The sequence below is a fragment of the Hyla sarda genome, chromosome 1 (assembly GCF_029499605.1).
Source record: "Hyla sarda isolate aHylSar1 chromosome 1, aHylSar1.hap1, whole genome shotgun sequence".
Taxonomy (NCBI): Eukaryota; Metazoa; Chordata; class Amphibia; order Anura; family Hylidae; genus Hyla; species Hyla sarda.
The window spans coordinates 57028257-57042690 of record NC_079189.1 but is presented as its reverse complement, the minus strand read 5'-3'; the positions used below and the strand labels follow the sequence as shown (position 1 = coordinate 57042690).

General features: G+C 46.8%; 1 protein-coding gene across 1 annotated transcript in view; it reads left to right on the top strand.

Moving 5' to 3' along the window:
• The first annotated feature begins 546 nt into the window (after positions 1–546).
• Positions 547–14434, top strand: part of WFS1 (wolframin ER transmembrane glycoprotein) — a 78059-nt gene continuing 64171 nt past the window's right edge. Inside the window, exons 1-2 of the mRNA XM_056555109.1 lie at positions 547–2134; positions 5285–5384. The gene's annotated coding sequence lies outside the window, so the exon portion shown is untranslated. The remainder of the gene's footprint in view (positions 2135–5284; positions 5385–14434) is intronic.

Sequence of the window (14434 nt, the reverse complement as noted above, 5' to 3'; positions counted from 1 at the left end):
TTTCTGTATTTGTTATTTTTGTTAAAGTATGGGACATTGACAGGTGGTTTTGTGATCTTATTTTCACAGTACTTGCTTTGGACAAGGGACGTATTCCTCATCTACTCATAGTACAATTAAGGATCCATATTTCTACCATTGTGGCCTGATTGGAATGATTTATCTATTTTTCATATATCTATTCATCATATACTCAGTATCAATGTGCAGCTATTATGCTTTTGTATTACGTGTGCTTCACTTGTTTCTTTATCACTTTTCATATATAGTGTTTTATTGATTACTATCTATTGTGATATGTTGACTGCTCCCCTGAGCCCTGATGAACCCCTAACTATAAGGGTGAAACGCGTAGGTCATTAGGAGTAAGAATATATACATATTGAGTCATTGCATTGTTTATTCTTAATGTATATGTGACTTTTACTATCCCTATTCCCTGTCCACACTTATTGTAGTGAGGGCAAGGGGTTAGACTAGGTAGGGTTGGTCAGGTCAGGTTTTTCACCTGTACCCCAAACCCCCTCCCTTGGTTTTGTGTTCATTATTTAGTGCTATATCTGATTTGACACCTTTCTGAGCACTGTATTGTGAGGCACTGTTTTTCTTATTATCTTTAATAATAAAAATTATACATTTTAGCTTAATGTGTTTATCTGTGGCCTCATTGGTAGATTTCAGTTGAGTTATTATTTTGTAAAATTGTCTCCAAGGGCATGTATATTATTGGCTGAAGGACCATATATCTCCTTTTTCTGGGTTTCGGATAATTCAGTGGCCAGATCAGTACAGAGTGCCATGTTATCTGCAGTTACTGTTTTGCAAGATAGTATACAGAAATCTATTTCTCTGGCACTGGCCCACCCCTCCACCTCTAATCCCAAAACACCTGGTGATCTTTATTTCACACCAGAAACTTCAGTGGCGGATTTAGCTAAAGGGTTTAATGTCCCCAAAAAGGCTACTTCCAAAAAACGACACACACATGACGGCACTGCTCCCCCTCCTAAAAAACAATGTAAAGGAGGTCGCCAAGATAAATTAAAAGACAGACCTATCATAGGTCACGATAAATGTGCTTCAAAGCCGCACACGTTACCCTCTGCCCAAGAGGAAGTATCTGTAAGTAGGGCTCATAAGACCGCTAAAAGAAATAAACCAAATTCTTTTACAGAACCGAATTCTGATGATTCTTCAGATTCTCAGGCTGAGGAAATTGTTGACTCTTTTGACTACCTGTCACAAGAAAGCGGTGAAATAAATGATGACCCTGATTATCAGGAGGATGACCCTTTGGAGGAATCAGATCTTTCCTCCTTTGACCCAGCCCTCATACAACACCCCAGATCTGGGGAATGGCTACCTAACCCCATAGTTGCTAAGTTCCTCTCTATTAGAGTTAACAAGGGCATGGATAAGGTCACTCGCAGTAAACTGAAGGCAGAGTGTCCTCGCCCTACACTCCCCCATTTATCTTCAATAACTCCAGAACTGGATCCAGTTCTGAATAAATTTTTGATGAAAACAGGGAAAAATCCTAAAAAAGGTATAGATAGGAGTTTTAAGTCCTGTCAGGACAAACTCCTGGATATTCTCGGTCCCTTATCAAAGATTTTAGACATGGTAGAAGAATTTTCTATCTCCAACAAACCAGTTGAAGTGGAAGTTCTAAAAGGTTGGGCACAACGTGCTGTATGTTTTTTGGGCAACGCAAATGCGGCCCTTTCCACTGAGCGTAAACGCTCTGTTCTAATGAGAATCGACCCCCAATTAACGAACTTAGCATCCAATGAACCTACTCACCCCACAGAGGGGATGCTCTTTGGGGAAGATTTTATTAATCAAATGGGCAAATACGTTGGAATCTTTTCGTCCATCAACAAAGCTCAATCATCGTTGAAAAAAGTTTTTTCCAATAGGGTTTTTGGTAGGGCCGGGAAAGGAAGGAGCCGCTCTTCCGGCCGCTATCTCCCCACTAGACAACAGTCAAGAGGCTCCTTTCAACATCAGTACCAACCTTACCAGCCATCATATACTACCCATCCAGCCAATCCCACACCGTTCTTCCCCTACCGGGCAAGACCCTGGCGCCCAAGAGGACAACGTAGAATACAGCGTGCTAAACCAACTACAGGTAAGTCTTCCCATTTACCCCCACAACCTTCCATTAGGAGGGAGACTCACACATTTTTTAACAAACTGGACTACAATTACGTCAGACTCTTGGATCCTGGATACAATATCAGGTTTCCAAATAGAGTTTCTCTCTCCTCCCGTACAACACTCTCTACCCCATCCAATCCATTTTTCAACTACAGACCTAGATCTGATCAATCTAGAAGTAACGGAACTCATTGCAAAGAAAGCAATTATACCTGTTCCCCTAAATTCCCCAGGTTTTCTCAGCAATTTATTTCTAGTACAAAAGAAAGATGGAGGTCACAGACCCGTGATCAACTTAAAACTACTCAACAACTTTGTTGTGTACAGACACTTCAAGATGGAAGGCATCCATCTTCTGAGAGATATTCTACTAAAAGACGACTGGTTAGTCAAGATAGACCTAAAAGATGCTTACCTAACAGTCCCGATTCACCCATCCTCTCAAATCTTCCTCCAATTTCTTTGGAACACTCAAAAATGGCAATTCACATGCCTCCCCTTCGGACTCTCATCAGCCCCATGGTGCTTCACAAAACTTCTGAAGCCTATAATTGCTCTACTCAGAAGCCGAGGTGTTCATCTCATTATTTATCTGGACGACATTCTCATCATGGCTCAATCCAAAAATCTTCTTCTAACCCACAGAGATTGGACTCTATCCCTTCTTTCCAATCTGGGTTTTCTAATCAACTTCAAAAAATCCATTCTCCTACCATCCCAAGAACTGGAGTTCTTGGGTTTCATGATCAATACTCGATCATCCACTCTGAGTCTTCCTCAGAAGAAACTCAAAACTATTCGGAAAGAAATTCGCCAAATCCTTCGCAAAGATCTTATTTCTCTCCGTACCATAGCTCGGTTAGTGGGTCTTCTTTCAGCTTCCATTCAAGCTGTATTTCCAGCCCCTCTCCATTATCGAGCCCTACAACGACTGAAAATTCGTCATTTGAGAGAAGGCCTGGGATACTCAGACGAGATTCGCCTCTCTTCAGACGCCAAAGAAGAATTTCTTTGGTGGCTATCTCACATCCAGACCTGGAATGGAAGAACAATCTTCAATCCAAATCCGGATATTGTCATAGAATCAGACGCAAGTCTTTCGGGTTGGGGAGCGCGTTGCGGTTCCCTCTCTACTGGAGGGAAATGGTCTCCTACTGAATCCCAGCTTCATATCAATTGCTTAGAACTTTTAGCTGGGTCCTTCGCACTAAAGAGCTTTGTGAAGGATTCCTCTCACTGTTGTGTATTACTTCGCATGGACAATATCTCAGCAGTCCAATACATAAATCACCTGGGTGGTACAACTTCAAAAAAGACCTTGTGGAAATTGCCAAAGATTTCTGGCATTTTTGTCTAGACAGACATATTACGTTGAAAGCAGAATACCTACCTGGCATATCCAACTCAATCGCAGATTGGAATTCTCGTTTTCTAACAGACTCCAGCGATTGGAAACTTCTCCCTTCCATTTTTCTGGAAATCAACCATTTATGGGGTCCTTGTCATCTAGACATGTTCGCTTCTCGACTGAACTGTCAAATCCCTGTTTTTCAGTTGGAGACCAGATCCAGAAGCTCTAGGCATAGATGCATTCCTCCAACATTGGCCACAGGAAATTCTTTACTCGTTTCCTCCCTTCAACCTAATCCCTCGAGTCCTCCTTCAAACTTCTATCCGGAAATCTACTATGGTTTTAATTGTTCCTTGGTGGCCAACCCAATCGTGGTTTCCCCAATTACTTCAACTTCTAACAGATTATCCACGAATCCTACCATCCATTCCGAATATCCTTCAAGATCCCTTAGGCAACTTTCATCCTCTAGTATTATCAGATCAACTAATCTTATTAGCTTGCCTCATTTCCGGCATACCAGAACATCATCTTCACTTTCGAGCACAACTAGAGAATTACTCTCAGACGCTTGGGCTCCAGGAACCAGATCTGCTTACAGATCAGCCTGGAAAATTTGGATTCATTGGTGCTCTCAACTGGGTTTGGATCCCTTGCAAACCTCTCTTTCAGACATCCTGAATTTTCTTTCAGACTCCTTTGATGCTGGTAAAGCCCATAGAACTATCAATCTTTACCGATCTGCCATTTCAGCTAACCATCCTCTTATTGACTCTATCCCCATTGGACGTCATCCTCTGGTATGTAAACTTCTAAAAGGTATACGCTATAGACGCCCTCCTTTACCTAAGTACAACTCTACTTGGGATGTGAATATTCTCTTGAATCTTTTTCTTTCCTGGGAGGACAACGATTCATTACCTCTTAAACTACTTTCTTTTCAACTTACAGTTCTTTTATGTCTTATTTCCATCAAACGGATATCGGATGTTAGAGCCCTTGATGTTTCTAGAAGACAATATTCTCCAGAGGGAGTTGTATTTACGGTCTATCGCCGCACCAAAACTAATTTACATTCCGTCTTCTATCCTTCTTTCCCTCATCAACACAAACTATGTGTAGTTCGTTGCTTACGGGCATATGAATCTAGAATGGAATCTCTTCGATCCCCACCATCTTCACAACTTCTTATTTCCTTCTGTAAACCCCATAAACCGGTCTCTTCCACCACTTTGGCCAGATGGGTTAAATTGACTATGACTATGGCTGGCATCGATACCTCTACCTTTGGAGCCCACTCTACTAGAGGGGCCGTAGCAACTAAATTATTTCAATCAGGTGCTTCCCTTTCTGACATCATCAAAGCGGCTAATTGGTCCTCTGACTCTACATTCAAAACATTCTATTTCAGACCAGATTCACATGTTTCTATGACATTGTTATAATAGATGTATTGTTATATAAGATTTACATATTTAGCTTTAAACTAGCATGATAGGAGCGTCTTGTATTTACATAAAATTGAAGATTTTCCTATCCTTGGTGAAGGAAAATATAGATTTTATTAAAGACAAGACGCGAGTATCATGCTTTTAGATCTTCATTTACTGATCAGCAGCAAAAGTATATTATGAACAAAATACAAGAAAAAACTTAGTAGGCACAGGTATGGTGTAGCCAAACATGCTACAGGTATTAACCAATCAATGCACAGTAACAGATATAATAGTGACAGTTAATCTAATATCTTCCTTCTTCTTTTGAGCGAAGATGAACAGTCTATTCAAAGTTAGGATCGTGGTAAGACAGCTGGAACCTGAAGAGTATCTCCAATAAGTTCGGTATCCGCAGGAAGGTGTGAATTTAGAAGGTAATGTTTTCAAATGTAGATAAATATGATGCACATCCAGTAATTGAGGAACTTTTCATCAGGAATATGGAAATTCCGCTAAGTATCTTCTTAAGTGGCTGTGAATACAAAATATTAAGAAGTGAAAGGGATGGGTTCATTGGGAGGGATGATACTCGCGTCTTGTCTTTAATAAAATCTATATTTTCCTTCACCAAGGATAGGAAAATCTTCAATTACAGTGCACAAAATGAGCCCTTTTATAGCCAGGTATACAGAAAAATAAAAGAGTTATAAGGGTCAGAAGAGGACAATTTTATGCATAAAAATTTTCGTACATAAAGTTATAATGTTTTAAAATTAGTAAAATAAAACAAAGCCTAAATAAACTGGGTATCATTGTAATCATATGGGCCTGCATAATAAAGACAATATGTCATTTTTACCGAAAGGTGCACTGCATAAATTCGGAAGCCCCTAAAATTAACAAAATGGACAAATTGCAACTATTTTTTTTTTTCAGTGTAGATTTGGTAGGAAAATAAGTGATGTCATTACAAAGTACAATACCTGGTTCAAAAAACAAGCCCTTATATGAGTCTGTAGGTGGATAATTGAAAGTTATTTGTTATAGCTATTAGAAGGCAAGGAGGAAAAAATTTGTGTAAAATAAAAAATCCCTTTGTCCTAAAAGGAGTAAAGGAGTAAAACAAGAACAAATACAATTACGCATTTTAGGGGTCAACTTCTTCTCTTCAGATTTCTATGGAACATACTGTTCACAGGCAGTACATATACACAAAAGAAAAAGGTGCCAAAATAATGGGGTGGAGCCACAAAAACAATATATTCAATTATAATAATATTCAATTCAATTAAAAATAAAACTGACAAATAAAGGAGACATTATATACAACAATAAATATTTTAATAGGCTATGTATACCTTAGTTTGGTGAAGAAAACACAGATTAAATCAAGATAAATAAATATATATATGTCACGATGCCGGCTGGCAGGTAGTGGATCCTCTGTGCCAGAGAGGGATTGGCGTGGACCGTGCTAGAGGATCGGTTCTAAGTCACTACTGGTTTTCACCAGAGCCCGCCGCAAAGCGGGATGGTCTTGCTGCGGCGGTAGTGACCAGGTCGTATCCCCTAGCAACGGCTCAACCTCTCTGGCTGCTGAAGATAGGCGCGGTACAAGGGAGTAGACAGAAGCAAGGTCGGACGTAGCAGAAGGTCGGGGCAGGCAGCAAGGATCGTAGTCAGGGGCAACGGCAGAAGGTCTGGAATCACAGGCAAGGAACACACAAGGAACGCTTTCACTGGCACTAGGGCAACAAGATCCGGCGAGGGAGTGAAGGGGAAGTGAGGTGATATAGGGAAGTGCACAGGTGTAAACACTAATTGGAACCACTGCACCAATCAGCGGTGCAGTGGCCCTTTAAATCGCAAAGACCCGGCGCGCGCGCGCCCTAGGGAGCGGGGCCGCGCGCGCCGGGACAGAACTGACGGGGAGCGAGTAAGGTACGGGAGCCGGGGTGCGCATCGCGAGCGGGCGCTACCCGCATCGCGAATCGCATCCCGGCCGGAGGTGGTAACGCAGCGCCCCGGGTCCGTGGAACCGACCGGGGCGCTGCAGTGAGGGAAGTGTAGCGAGCGCTCCGGGGAGGAGCGGGGACCCGGAGCGCTCGGCGTAACAGTACCCCCCCCCTTGGGTCTCCCCCTCTTCTTGGGGCCTGAGAACCTGAGGATCAGACTTTTGTCCAGGATATTGTCCTCAGGTTCCCAGGACCTCTCTTCTGGACCACAACCCTCCCAATCCACTAAAAAAAAAGTTCTTCCCCTGACCTTTTTAGAGGCCAAAATCTCTTTGACAGAGAAGATGTCCGAGGAGCCGGAAACAGGAGTGGGAGGAACAGATTTAGGAGAAAAACGGTTGAGGATGAGAGGTTTAAGAAGAGAGACGTGAAAGGCATTAGGGATACGAAGAGAAGGAGGAAGAAGAAGTTTGTAAGAGACAGGATTAATTTGACACAAAACTTTAAAAGGACCAAGATAGCGTGGTCCCAACTTATAGCTCGGGACACGGAAACGGACATATTTAGCGGAGAGCCATACCTTGTCTCCAGGGGAAAAAATGGGAGGAGCTCTTCTTTTCTTATCTGCGAATCTCTTCATGCGAGAAGAAGCCTGTAAGAGAGAATTTTGGGTCTCTTTCCATATGGTGGAAAGATCACGAGAAATTTCATCCACAGCGGGCAGACCAGAGGGCAAGGGGGTAGGGAGGGGGGGAAGAGGGTGACGGCCGTACACCACGAAAAACGGAGATTTGGAGGAAGATTCAGAGATTCTGAAATTATACGAGAATTCGGCCCAAGGTAGAAGATCTGCCCAGTCATCCTGGCGGGAGGAAACAAAATGTCGTAAATAGTCACCCAAGATCTGGTTAATTCTCTCTACTTGTCCATTGGATTGAGGATGGTATGCAGAAGAAAAATTTAATTTAATCTTGAGTTGTTTACAGAGAGCCCTCCAGAATTTAGACACAAATTGGACGCCTCTATCCGAGACGATCTGTGTAGGCAACCCGTGAAGACGAAAAATGTGTACAAAAAATTGTTTAGCCAACTGAGGCGCTGAAGGAAGACCAGGAAGAGGGATGAAATGTGCCATTTTGGAGAATCGATCAACGACCACCCAAATAACAGTGTTGCCATGGGATGGGGGTAAGTCAGTAATAAAATCCATACCAATCAGAGACCAAGGTTGTTCGGGGACAGGTAGAGGATGAAGAAAACCAGCGGGCTTCTGGCGAGGAGTCTTATCCCGGGCACAGATAGTGCAGGCTCGCACAAAGTCCACCACATCAGTCTCTAGAGTCGGCCACCAATAGAAGCGAGAGATGAGTTGCACAGATTTCTTGATGCCCGCATGACCTGCGAGATGGGAGGAGTGACCCCATTTGAGGATCCCAAGGCGTTGGCGTGGAGAAACAAAGGTCTTTCCTGGAGGAGTTTGCCTGATGGAGGCTGGAGAAGTGGAAATCAGGCAGTCAGGAGGAATGATGTGTTGAGGAGAGAGTTCAATTTCAGAGGCATCTGAGGAACGAGAGAGAGCATCGGCCCTAATGTTTTTATCAGCAGGCCGAAAGTGAATTTCAAAATTAAATCGGGCAAAGAACAGAGACCACCTGGCCTGACGAGGATTCAGCCGTTGGGCAGACTGGAGGTAGGAGAGGTTCTTGTGATCGGTGTAAATAATAACTGGAAATCTTGATCCCTCCAGCAGATGCCTCCATTCCTCAAGTGCTAATTTAATGGCTAGAAGCTCTCGATCCCCGATGGAGTAGTTCCTCTCCGCCGGAGAGAAGGTCCTGGAAAAAAAACCACAAGTAACAGCATGCCCGGAAGAGTTTTTTTGTAGAAGGACAGCTCCAGCTCCCACTGAGGAGGCATCAACCTCCAATAGGAAGGGTTTAGATGGGTCAGGTCTGGAGAGCACGGGAGCCGAAGAAAAGGCAGACTTGAGTCGTTTAAAGGCGTCTTCCGCTTGAGGAGGCCAAGACTTGGGATCGGCATTTTTTTTTGTTAAAGCCACAATAGGAGCCACAATGGTAGAAAAATGTGGAATAAATTGCCTGTAATAATTGGCGAACCCCAAAAAACGTTGGATGGCACGGAGTCCGGAGGGGCGTGGCCAATCTAAGACGGCAGAGAGTTTATCTGGGTCCATTTGTAGTCCCTGGCCAGAGACCAAGTATCCTAGAAAAGGAAGAGATTGGCATTCAAACAGACATTTCTCTATTTTGGCATAGAGTTGATTATCACGAAGTCTCTGAAGAACCATACGGACATGCTGGCGGTGTTCTTCAAGATTGGCAGAAAAAATCAGGATATCGTCCAGATATACAACAACACAGGAGTATAGTAGATCACGAAAAATTTCATTAACAAAGTCTTGGAAGACGGCAGGGGCGTTGCATAGACCAAAGGGCATGACCAGATACTCAAAGTGTCCATCTCTGGTGTTAAATGCCGTTTTCCATTCATCCCCCTCTCTGATGCGGATGAGATTATAAGCACCTCTTAAGTCCAGTTTGGTAAAAATATGGGCACCTTGGAGACGATCAAAGAGTTCAGAGATGAGGGGTAGGGGGTAGCGGTTCTTAACCGTGATTTTATTAAGACCGCGGTAGTCAATGCAAGGACGTAGAGAGCCATCTTTTTTGGACACAAAGAAAAATCCGGCTCCGGCAGGAGAGGAGGATTTACGGATAAAGCCCTTTTTTAAATTTTCTTGGACGTATTCAGACATGGCAAGAGTCTCTGGGACGGACAGAGGATAGATTCTGCCCCGGGGTGGAGTAGTGCCCGGGAGGAGGTCAATGGGACAATCATAAGGCCTGTGAGGAGGTAGAGTCTCAGCTTGTTTTTTGCAAAAAACGTCCGCAAAGTCCATATAGGCCTTAGGGAGACCGGTTACATGAGGAAGCACAGGGACACGGCAAGGTTTACTGGGAACCGGTTTTAAGCAGTCCTTGGAACAAGAGGGCCCCCAACTCTTGATCTCCCCAGTGGACCAATCCAGGATTGGGGAATGGAGTTGAAGCCAGGGAAGTCCAAGAAGGATTTCAGAAGTGCAATTGGGGAGGACCAACAGTTCAATCCTCTCGTGATGAGATCCGATGCACATTAGAAGGGGCTCCGTGCGGAAACGTATAGTACAGTCCAATCTTTCATTGTTTACACAATTGATGTAGAGGGGTCTGGCGAGACTGGTCACCGGGATGTTGAACCTGTTGACGAGAGAGGCTAAGATGAAATTTCCTGCAGATCCAGAGTCCAAGAAGGCCACAGCAGAGAAGGAGAAGGCAGAGGCAGACATCCGCACAGGCACAGTAAGACGTGGAGAAGCAGAGTAGACATCAAGGACTGTCTCACCTTTGTGCGGAGTCAGCGGACGTCTTTCCAGGCGGGGAGGACGGATAGGACAATCCTTCAGGAAGTGTTCGGTACTAGCACAGTACAGGCAGAGATTCTCCATGCGGCGTCGTGTCCTCTCTTGGGGTGTCAGGCGAGACCGGTCGACCTGCATAGCCTCCACGGCGGGAGGCACAGGAACAGATTGCAGGGGACCAGAGGAGAGAGGAGCCGGGGAGAAGAAACGCCTCGTGCGAACAGAGTCCATATCCTGGCGGAGCTCCTGACGCCGTTCGGAAAAACGCATGTCAATGCGAGTGGCAAGATGGATGAGTTCATGTAGGTTAGCAGGGATTTCTCGTGCGGCCAGAACATCTTTAATGTTGCTGGATAGGCCTTTTTTAAAGGTCGCGCAGAGTGCCTCATTATTCCAGGATAATTCTGAAGCAAGGGTACGGAACTGTACGGCATACTCGCCAACGGAAGAATTACCCTGGACCAGGTTCAACAGGGCAGTCTCAGCAGAAGAGGCTCGGGCAGGTTCCTCAAAGACACTTCGAATTTCCGAGAAGAAGGAGTGTACAGAGGCAGTGACGGGGTCATTGCGGTCCCAGAGCGGTGTGGCCCAAGCCAGGGCTTTTCCAGACAGCAGGCTGACTACGAAAGCCACCTTAGACCTTTCAGTGGGGAACTGGTCCGACATCATCTCCAAGTGTAATGAACATTGGGAAAGAAAGCCACGGCAAAACTTAGAGTCCCCATCAAATTTATCCGGCAAGGATAGTCGTATTCCAGAAGCGGCCACTCGCTGCGGAGGAGGTACAGGAGCTGGCGGAGGAGATGATTGCTGGAGCTGTGGTAGTAACTGTTGTAGCATAACAGTCAGTTGAGACAGCTGTTGGCCTTGTTGCGCAATCTGTTGTGACTGCTGGGCGACCACCGTGGTGAGGTCAGCGACAACTGGCAGAGGAACTTCAGCGGGATCCATGGCCGGATCTACTGTCACGATGCCGGCTGGCAGGTAGTGGATCCTCTGTGCCAGAGAGGGATTGGCGTGGACCGTGCTAGAGGATCGGTTCTAAGTCACTACTGGTTTTCACCAGAGCCCGCCGCAAAGCGGGATGGTCTTGCTGCGGCGGTAGTGACCAGGTCGTATCCCCTAGCAACGGCTCAACCTCTCTGGCTGCTGAAGATAGGCGCGGTACAAGGGAGTAGACAGAAGCAAGGTCGGACGTAGCAGAAGGTCGGGGCAGGCAGCAAGGATCGTAGTCAGGGGCAACGGCAGAAGGTCTGGAATCACAGGCAAGGAACACACAAGGAACGCTTTCACTGGCACTAGGGCAACAAGATCCGGCGAGGGAGTGAAGGGGAAGTGAGGTGATATAGGGAAGTGCACAGGTGTAAACACTAATTGGAACCACTGCACCAATCAGCGGTGCAGTGGCCCTTTAAATCGCAAAGACCCGGCGCGCGCGCGCCCTAGGGAGCGGGGCCGCGCGCGCCGGGACAGAACTGACGGGGAGCGAGTAAGGTACGGGAGCCGGGGTGCGCATCGCGAGCGGGCGCTACCCGCATCGCGAATCGCATCCCGGCCGGAGGTGGTAACGCAGCGCCCCGGGTCCGTGGAACCGACCGGGGCGCTGCAGTGAGGGAAGTGTAGCGAGCGCTCCGGGGAGGAGCGGGGACCCGGAGCGCTCGGCGTAACAATATACAGTAAAATCTCCCTTAGCGGACATCTCCCAATAGCTGACAGTTCTTTATTCCCTGGCAGAGTCCCATAAGACTTAATGTATTTGCACCCTCCAAATAGGGGACACTCCCAATAGCGGACGCCGACACACCCAAGAAGGGACTAAACTAAATGTGGAAGCTTTTACATATGGCATCTTTGCAACATGCATGTGTGTGCTTTTTAGAAAACACATTTTATCGAACATTGCTATTATCATTATCACTGATCAAGATGGACACATTTTTACATGCATCTTGAATGGGTAAAAAACCCATTCAACAACAAAGAAGCAATCTGATTGGTTTTTATGAGCAACTGCACCACTATTCCTCTATACAGTCTTGCACTGGGCCCACCAATGTGGAAAACGGCCCTGATAGGGATTATAGCTAGCTAGCTAGCAACATAGCTACCTACCTGGCTATTTACCTACGTACCTGGCTACCTACCTACATGGCTACCTAGCTATGTAGGTAGCTGGGTAGGATGTAAGCTTGCTGGGTAAGTAGTTAAGTAGTTAGGTAAGTAGCTAGCTAGGTAGCCATGTAGGTAGCTAGCCAGGTATGTTGGTAGGTAGATAGCTAGGTAGGTAGCTAGGTAGCTAGCTAGCTATAATCCCTATCATTTTTACACATTGGTGGGCCCAGTGCAAGACTGTATAGAGGAATAGTGGGGCAGTTGCCCATAACAACCAATCAGATTTCTTCTTTCCTTTTTCAGAGGCCTTTTGAAAAATGAAAGAAGCAAATTGATTGGTTGCTATGGACAACTGCACCACTCTTCCTCTGCACAGGTTTGTTCCCCAGAATGTTGTTGAATGGGTTTTATACCCATTCAAGATGCATGTAAAAATGTGTCCATCTTGATCAGTGATAATGATTAGTGTCACAGCGTGCGCTCCGGTCCCCTCCCCCGGATCGGAGCGCCCGTTCCCTCGGCCTCCCTCCTCAGGATCCCAGCGCTGACCGGGAGCACGGGTTCCCTTGTGTCGGGGACGCAGCTGCCGTGGCGGCTGGTCCCCGCTCACGTGCCGCATCCCTGTCTGTCTTAGGGTGGGTTCACACTACGTTTTCTCCCATACGGGAGCGCATACGGCAGGGGGGAGCTAAAACCTCGCGCTCCCGTATGCCACCGTATGCGCTCCCGTATGTCATTCATTTCAATGAGCCGGCCGGAGTGAAACGTTCGGTCCGGTCGGCTCATTTTTGTGCCGTATGCGCTTTTACAACCGGACCTAAAACCGTGGTTGACCACAGTTTTAGGTCCGGTTGTAAAAGCGCATACGGCGCAAAAATGAGCCGACCGGACCGAACGTTTCACGCCGGCCGGCTCATTGAAATGAATGACATACTGGAGCGCATACAGTGACATACGGGAGCGCGAGCTTTTAGCTCCCCCCTGCCGTATGCGCTCCCGTATGGGAGAAAACTTAGTGTGAACCCAGCCTTACCTGGCTCCCCGCTCCCTGCGCCGTCTGTCTCTGCCTCCCGGCGCGTGCGGCCCCGCTCTCCTGGGCTTGCGCGCGTGCCGCCTTCTGTACATTTAAAGGGCCAGCGCGCCTTTGATTGGTGCCCTGGTCCCTGACCTCTGGCCACTTCCCTATAAATGTAACCTGCCCCTTCCTTCCCTTGCCAGATCTTTGTGCCCTTGTGCCTTTGAGAAAGTGTTCCCTACTGTGTTATATTGCCTTGCCTGTTGCCGAACCCGTTGCTACCGACTACTCGCCCCTGAACCTTTGCCGCCTGCCCTGACCTCTGCTACGTCCGACTATGCTCCTGCCTACTCCCTGTGTGCCACGCCATATCAGCTGCCAGAGAGGTCGAGTTGTTACTGGGGGATACGACCTGGTAGTTACTGCCACAGCAAATCCATCCCGCTTTGCGGCGGGCTCTGGTGAAGACCAGTAACTACTTAGAACCGGTCCTCCAGTACAACCGCGCCATCGCCTCTCTGGTCTAGAGGATCCACTACTAGTCCTGCCGGTACGTGACAGTAAGATCCGGCCATGGATCCCGCTGATGTTCCCCTGCCAAGCCTAGCGGACCTCACCACCATTGTGGCCCAGCAGGGTCAACAGCTGGCCCAGTTGACTGCTATGATGCAGCAGCTCCTGCCTTCTCAGCAACAGCCAGCTCCTCCGTCTGCACCTGCCGCTACACCTCCGCCTGCAGTTGCCATCGGTTCCAGGATCCGTTTGTCCCTGCCTGACAAATATGACGGAGATCCTAAGCAGTGCCGTGGGTTCCTGTCGCAGTGCTCTCTCCACCTCGAGCTACTGTCCGACCAGTTTCCTTCTGAGCGAGCCAAGGTAGCCTTTATTCTCAGTTTATTGTCCGGGAAGGCCCTGGCCTGGGCTACACCACTATGGGACCACGCAGATCCAGCCACCTCTTCCGACCAGAACTTCTGCCAAGAG